The sequence below is a fragment of the Heterocephalus glaber genome, unplaced genomic scaffold, assembly GCF_053883595.1.
Source record: "Heterocephalus glaber isolate CG9 unplaced genomic scaffold, H.glaber_assembly_v1.0 deba00001561, whole genome shotgun sequence".
NCBI lineage: Eukaryota > Metazoa > Chordata > Mammalia > Rodentia > Bathyergidae > Heterocephalus > Heterocephalus glaber.
Window position 1 is genome coordinate 8,745,966 of NW_028258349.1, and position 7,323 is coordinate 8,753,288.

Sequence of the window (7,323 nt, forward strand, 5' to 3'; positions counted from 1 at the left end):
GCATGGGCCCCTCTAGCCTTCAATTTCTTATTGTCCCTGACAATCACACATCTGTCACTATAATTTTACCTTTATTGCGCACAAGTAGAATCATAAAGGATGTACTCTTTTATGTCTCCCCTTTTTGCTTAGGGTAATGCTTTTAAGATTTAGGCATTTTTTGGTGCATGTTTGGTTAGTTTATTTCTAGTTATTGTAGGGCAGTATTTCAGTGAATGGATGTTCCATTAAGTAGTTTATCTGTTTCTCAGTAGTGAACATTTAAACAGTTCCAAGTTTTAGGCCAAACTGAACAAAACTGCAGTGAACATTAAGGGATGAGTTTTTCTGTTAATATATATTTTATTTTCCTTGGACAAGTACTTAGAAGTATAATTTCTGGGTGATATAGTAAATGTATATTAGCTTTATTGGAAACTGCCTGGTTTCCACAGTTGCATTCCCATGAGTAACACAGACGTTCCTCGTTTAACGACCGGGTACTGTTCCTGCAACTAGGCTGTTAGCTGAATCGGTCGCTAAATGAGGAATTGTATATAATATGTACATTACAATATTCAGAAGAAAGAAAATGGTCGAAGGAAACTCCAACTTGATGAGTTTGCTTTTATTTGCATAACTTTTACATGTAGAACTGTAATGTATAACAGAATATGAAACTATAGTACGGTACCGTACAGTACAAAAGTTGCAGAACTGTCTAAATGAGATGTAATGTACAGAAAGGGCATTAAGGCTCTATAAACAAGATGTACAGAACTGCACAAACAAAAAGATGGGTTATAAGTCCGAATGACATGTCATAAGTCTGAACATTCATTAAACAGGTAGGTTGTTAAATAAGGAATACCTGTAAATGAAAATTTGATCCTTTTGTGTACTTGCCAACACTTCGTATGGTCAGTCTTTCTGATTTTAGCATTCTTGAGTGTATACAGTGGTGCCTCATTGTGGTCACATTTGCATTCCCTTAAAAGCTAATGCTGCTGCTGGGGATTTAGCTCAGTGGTTCTGATGCCTGCCTCACAAGCACAAGGTTCCAAGTTCGATCCCCAGTACCAAAAAAAAAAAAAAAGCTGGGAAAAGCTAATGCTGCTGAGCATCTGTTTGTGTGTTTAATTGGCATCCATTCACTTTTTTTCAGAAGGGCCTGTTCAAGTCTTTTGCCCACTTGGGTTCTTGCACCCTGAATTTGAGTGTGTGTGTGTTCGTGTGATGCTGAGGATGGAACCCAGGGCCTCTTGCACACTTGACAGGCATTCTACCACTGAGCCACATACCCAGATGCATTTTGCAGGCATATTTAACAAATCTCTCACTACCCCATCTGAGGCCATGTATTCATTTTCTTAACCACGTCTTTCAAAGAGTAAAAGTATTTAATTTGGTAAGTTCTGCTTAGCAGGGTTTTTTTTTCTTAAATTCTTTTATTGGTACATTTTAGGTATACAATACACTTACATTTATCACTGGGTGCTTGTATCTGTAGAAGATGTATCTTGGTTCTTATTTTTTCCCCATTACCTGTGTGCCCTTCACTCCTCCACCCTTCCCTATTTACATACTTCGTTTCCATTTTTTTTTCTTTTCTAATAATTTTTCCTTTCCATTCTTTCCTTTCTCCATCTCCTCCCATCACCCCTACCCCTTTGGACTTTTTCTTATTTCAAAGTATCAATTATTAGTTATTAATCCTTTTAGTCCTTATTTACACTCTTAGTTTCTCACACTAGAAAAACTATTCGGTATTTACACATGGGTGTCCTATTTATTTCACTTAAGAGTATGGCCTCAATATGCATCCATTTAGCTATAAATGTCTCTAGTTTCTCATTCTTTATGGCTGAGTAGTACTCCATTTTATAAAAACCCCACATCTTCTTTATCCAGTCTCCAGTTGATGGGCACTTGGGCTGTTTCCAAGCTTTAGCTACTACAAACTGTGCCGCAATAAACATGGGTGCACATATATCTCTGTGGTATGTTTCTTTTAATTCTTTTGGAAAAATGCCCAGCAGAGGAATAGCTGGGTCAAATGGGACCTCTAGTCCTAGTTCTTTGAGGTATCTCCACACTGATTTCCATAGTGGTCACACCAGTCTGCACTCCCACCAACAATGGAGAAGGGTTCCTTTCTCTCCACACCCCCGCTAGCATTTGTTATTGATTGATTTCTTGATAGCAGCCACTCTTTCTGGGGTGAGGTGGAATCTCAGTGTTGTTTTCATCTGCATCTCTTGAATGATGAGTGATGTTGAACATTTTTTCACATGTTTATTTGCTGCTTTTACTTTGTCTGAGAAATGTCTGTTCATTTCAGATGCCCATTTTTGAATTGGGTCTTTGAATTTGGGGGGTCTGATTTTTTTCAATTCTTTATATATTCTAGATAGTAGCCCTTTGTCTGAGTTACAGCTGCTAAAATTTTTTCCCACATTGTAAGTTTTCTGTTAGCTCTGTTGGTGGTTTCTCTTGCAGTGCATAAGCTTTTAAATAGGTTGAAATCCCAGTTGTTGATTCTTTGTGCTAGTTCCCATGCTACTGAGGTTTTGTTCATAAAGTCTTTTCCCATGTCAATATCTTCAAGAGTTCTACCTAACTTATCTTCCAGCAAGTTTAGTGTTTCTGTCTTAATATTTAGCTCTTTAATCCACTTCGATCTTAGTTTAGTGCATGGTGATAGATATGGGTCTAGTTTTAATCTCTGACAGGTTGAAATCCAGTTTTTCCAACACCATTTATTAAATAGGCTATCTTTCCTCCAATGAGGATGGTTGGCTCCTTTGTCAAAGATGAGGTGGCTGAGTGTGTCTGAAGTTGTTTCTGCATCTTTTAATCTATTCCACTCATCCTCGGGTCTGTTTCTTTGCAAGTACCATTAGCAGGGTTTTTTTTTTCTTATGGTTTGTGCTTTCTGTGTTCTACCTAAGAAAGTTATGCCTAGGCCAAGATCACAAGATTTTATTCTTGAAGTGTTGATTTTTGTGTACAATGTGAGGTAAGAGATAAAATTTATATTATCCATATGGATATATGGTTGTTTCAGTATGATTTATTGACCATCAAACAACTCTGAAACCTTTGTTAAAGCTCCATCTTCTACGTATGTGTGGCTCCATTTCTATTCCAGTCAAGTGACCTGTATGTTCATGTTAATGCCATATTATCTTGATTATTGTAGATTTATAAAAAATCTTAACAGGAAGTAGTTTAAGTCCTCCAACTTAGTTTTTTCCAATATGACTTTCACTTTTATAAGATTCTATATATGTGAATTTATTTTACTTTTTGACATTACTGAAGGATTAAACCCAGGGCCTTCACACTGAGCTATATCACCAGACTCTTTTAAAATAATTTTAATTTTGAGACAGGGTTTTCCCAAGTTGTTAAGCTGCCCAATCTGTGCTGGAGCTTGCAATCCTTCTGTCTCAGCCACCCAGAGTGCTGGCATTACAGATGTGAACCAAATGTCGAGGCTTATATCAATTTTAGACTTGGTTTGTCAATTTTTACCTTAATCCTGAGAGATTTTTATTGAAATTCTATTAAATTTATAGATTAATTTGAGGAGAAATTAGAAATTAATATCATTGGGTTTTCAGCCTTAAATATGATATAGCTGTCAATGTATATGTCTTTTCTAATTTATCTCAGGAATAATTTATAGTTTTCACTTTACAAGTCTTTTACATTGGTCCTTTTATGCCTAATATTTTTGATACTATTATAAAAGTTTTGATACTATTTAAAATTGTTAAACTATTTTTAAAACCTTATGTGTCTTATATATTTTCATACAGAGTCCCCATATATCCTGCTACATTGCTAAATCCACTTATTAATTCTATATTATTTTGTGGACATATTCCATTTTCTTTGTAAGTCCTCATATCATCTGTATGCTTTTTATTGGTTTACTGTACCTGAAGGGAACCTCAACTGCAAATTTTAATTGAGATGATGAAAGCAGACGTTCTTGGCTCTTTCCCAATCTGATGGGAAGCATTCAGTCTTTCATCATTAAGTATTATGTTGGCTGTGGGGATTCATAGATGTCCTTATCTGGTTCAGAAAGTTGCCTTATACATATGCTCCTCAATTTCTAAGGGTTTTTTTTTAATGTCATCTGCACTCTCTCCTGTTTCTTCATTGACTCCAATCAGTCTTATGTTATTCTTCTTTGCATCATCTAGCAACTGCTGGATTGATTTCTCATGGTCTCTTACAATTTTGAAGCAATTTTTCTTTTCCTGGTCACTAATTGCAATCTTATCTTCTATATCTGAAATTCTGTCCTCATATTGGCTCATTCTGCTGTGTAGAATTTCAATAGAATTTTTAATCTCCTGGAAATCTGTTTGCATCTGTTTTATGGATTCCATTTGTTTCCTATGTTGGGATTCCATCATATTCCTCAGGTCCTCTCTAGATTTATTAATCATGTCTTGCACTATGAGCACAATCTCTGTTCACAGAAGTAATGGCAGAAAATTTCCCAAGCAGGGGAAAAGAATGTGACATATAGATAAGGGAGACAAATAGGACTCCAACTAGCCTTGAGAAAAAAAAATCTACACATAGGCATATAATTGTTAAGAGTCCAGAAACCCAACAGAAGAAAAAAGTTCTACAAGCAGTTAGAGAAAAGAAACAAATCAAATACAAAGGAAAGCCCATCAGAATCACAGCAGACTTCTCAACACAAACACTCAAGGCAAGAAGAGCTTGAAGTGATGTATTCCAAGCCCTAAAAGAAAACAGCCTCCAACCCAGATTGATGTATCCTGCAAAACTATCTTTCAAAATGGATGGAGAAATAAGATACTTTCAAGAAAAAGAGCACCTTAGGAACTTCATGAATACAAACCAGCACTCCAAAAAATTTTAGACAATATCCTAGGAAAAGACAATGAGGATCACAACCCCAGGGAGCACAGCAGAATGAGTCCATTGGGCACAACAAGAAATCACATGTAAAGGGGGAGAATCCAACAAAAAGAAAAAGTCACGCTAATGATAAATCAATATGCATCAGTAATAACCATCAATGTTAATGGTCTCAACTCATTAATCAAAAGAAATACAGTGGCAGAATGGGTCAAGAAGCAAAACCCAACAATATGCTGCATACAAGAAACACAATTCAAAAAGAAACTCATAAACTGAAAGTTAAGGGGTGGAAAACAGTACTCCATGCAATGGGAACCCGAAAAAAAAGCAGGAGTAGGTATCCTCTTTGCAGATCAAGTAGATTTCAAACCAACACTGATTAAGAGAAACAAAGAAGTACACCAAATCCTTGTAAATGGAACAATCCAACAGAAAGAGTTGACAATCATAAATATCTATGCACCAAATGCTAGTGCACCGAACTACATAAAATAAATACTAACGGGCATGAAAAGTCATATATGCACTAATACAATTGTAGTGGGGGACCTCAGTACCCCACTGTCACAAATAGATAGATCAACTAGACAAAAAATAAGTAATGAAATACTAGAACTCAATTGAACTCTCGAACACATGAACTTAACAGATGTTTAAAGAGTGTTCCACCCCACCAAATCAGAATACATATTCTCTTCAGCTGCACATGGGTCATTGTCCAAAATAGACCACATGCTCACACGTAGAACCTGTTTAAGTAAGTGCAAAGAAATTGAAGTTATCCCCTGTATATTATCAGACCATAGTGTGATGAAATTGGAGATCAATAGCAAACGAAGCTGCAAGAATTTCATAAATACATGGAAATTGAACAACACACTTCTGAATAACCAGTGGGTCACAGAGGAAATTAAAGAAGAAATCAGACAGTTCCTTCAATTAAATGACAATGACAATACAACATATCAGAATCTATGGGATGCAATGAAAGCAGACTTATGAGGGAAATTCATAGGAGTGAATATTCATATTAGGAAAGCAGAATGAGCCCAATTAAACAACCTGATGATGAACCTCGGGCTTCTAGAAAAAGAAGAGCAGGACAAACCGAAAGCTCATACAAGGGAGGAAATTATAAAGATCGGAGCAGAAATCAATACAATGGAGACTAAGAGAATGATACAGAAAATTAATGAAGCCAAGAGTTGGTTCTTCAAAAGAATCAACAAAATTGACAAAACTGTAGCCAACATTATCAGAAAAAAGAAGGAAAAGACCCAAATCAATGCAATTAGGAATGAAAAGGGTGAAATTACAACAGACCCAGCAGAAATCCAGAGGATCATCAATACCTACTTCCAGAACCTATACTCCAATAAGATGGAAAACACAGAAGAAATGGACAGATTCCTAGATACATATGAATTACCAAAGTTGAACAAAGAAGAGCTAAAAATTCTAAACAACCCAATATCAACCAAGGAAATTGAAAAGGTAATTAAAAACTTATCAACTAAGAAAAGCTCGGGTCCTGATGGCTTCACTGCTGAATTCTACAAGACATTTAGAGAGGAACTACTGCCACTACTGTTGAAACTCTTTAATGAAATTGAAAGGGAAGCAATACTCCTGAATTCATTCCTGGAAGCAAGCATCACCTTGATCTCCAAAGCAGAGGAAGACCCAAATGAAAAAGAGAACTATAGGCCAATCTCACTAATGAACATGGATGCAAAACTCCTTAATGAGATACTGGCAAATAGAATGCAGAAGATCATCAAGAAGATCATACACCCTGATCAAGTGGGATTCATCCCAGGGATGCAGAGATGGTTTAACATATGCAAATCAATCAAAGTAATACACTATATCAATAGAGCCAAGGATGAAAACCATATGATCATCTCCATAGATGCAGAAAAAGCATTTGACAAAATCCAACACACATTTATGATAAAAACCCTACAAAAAATTGGAATAGATGGTCTCTACCTCAATCTGATAAAAGCTATTTATGAAAAACCAACAGCCAGTATCATACTAAATGGTCAAAAACTGAAATCCTTCACACTAAAATCAGGAACAAGACAAGGATGCCCACTATCACCACTCCTGTTCAATATAGTTTGGAAACATTAGGCATGGAAATTAGAAAAGAGAAAGAAATAAAAGAAATAAAGATAGGAAATGAAGAAGTCAAATTGTCATTATTTGCAGATGACCTGATACTCTATATAGAAGATCCCAAGAATGCTGCCAAAAGTCTTCTAGACTTAATAACCAAATTCAGTCAAGTAGCTGGTTACAAGGTCAACACACAAAAGTCAATAGCTTTCCTCTACATGAACAACAGACTCACTGAGACAGAAATAGGGCAAACAATTCCTTTCACAATAGCATCCAAAAAACTAAAATACCTAGGAATCAACC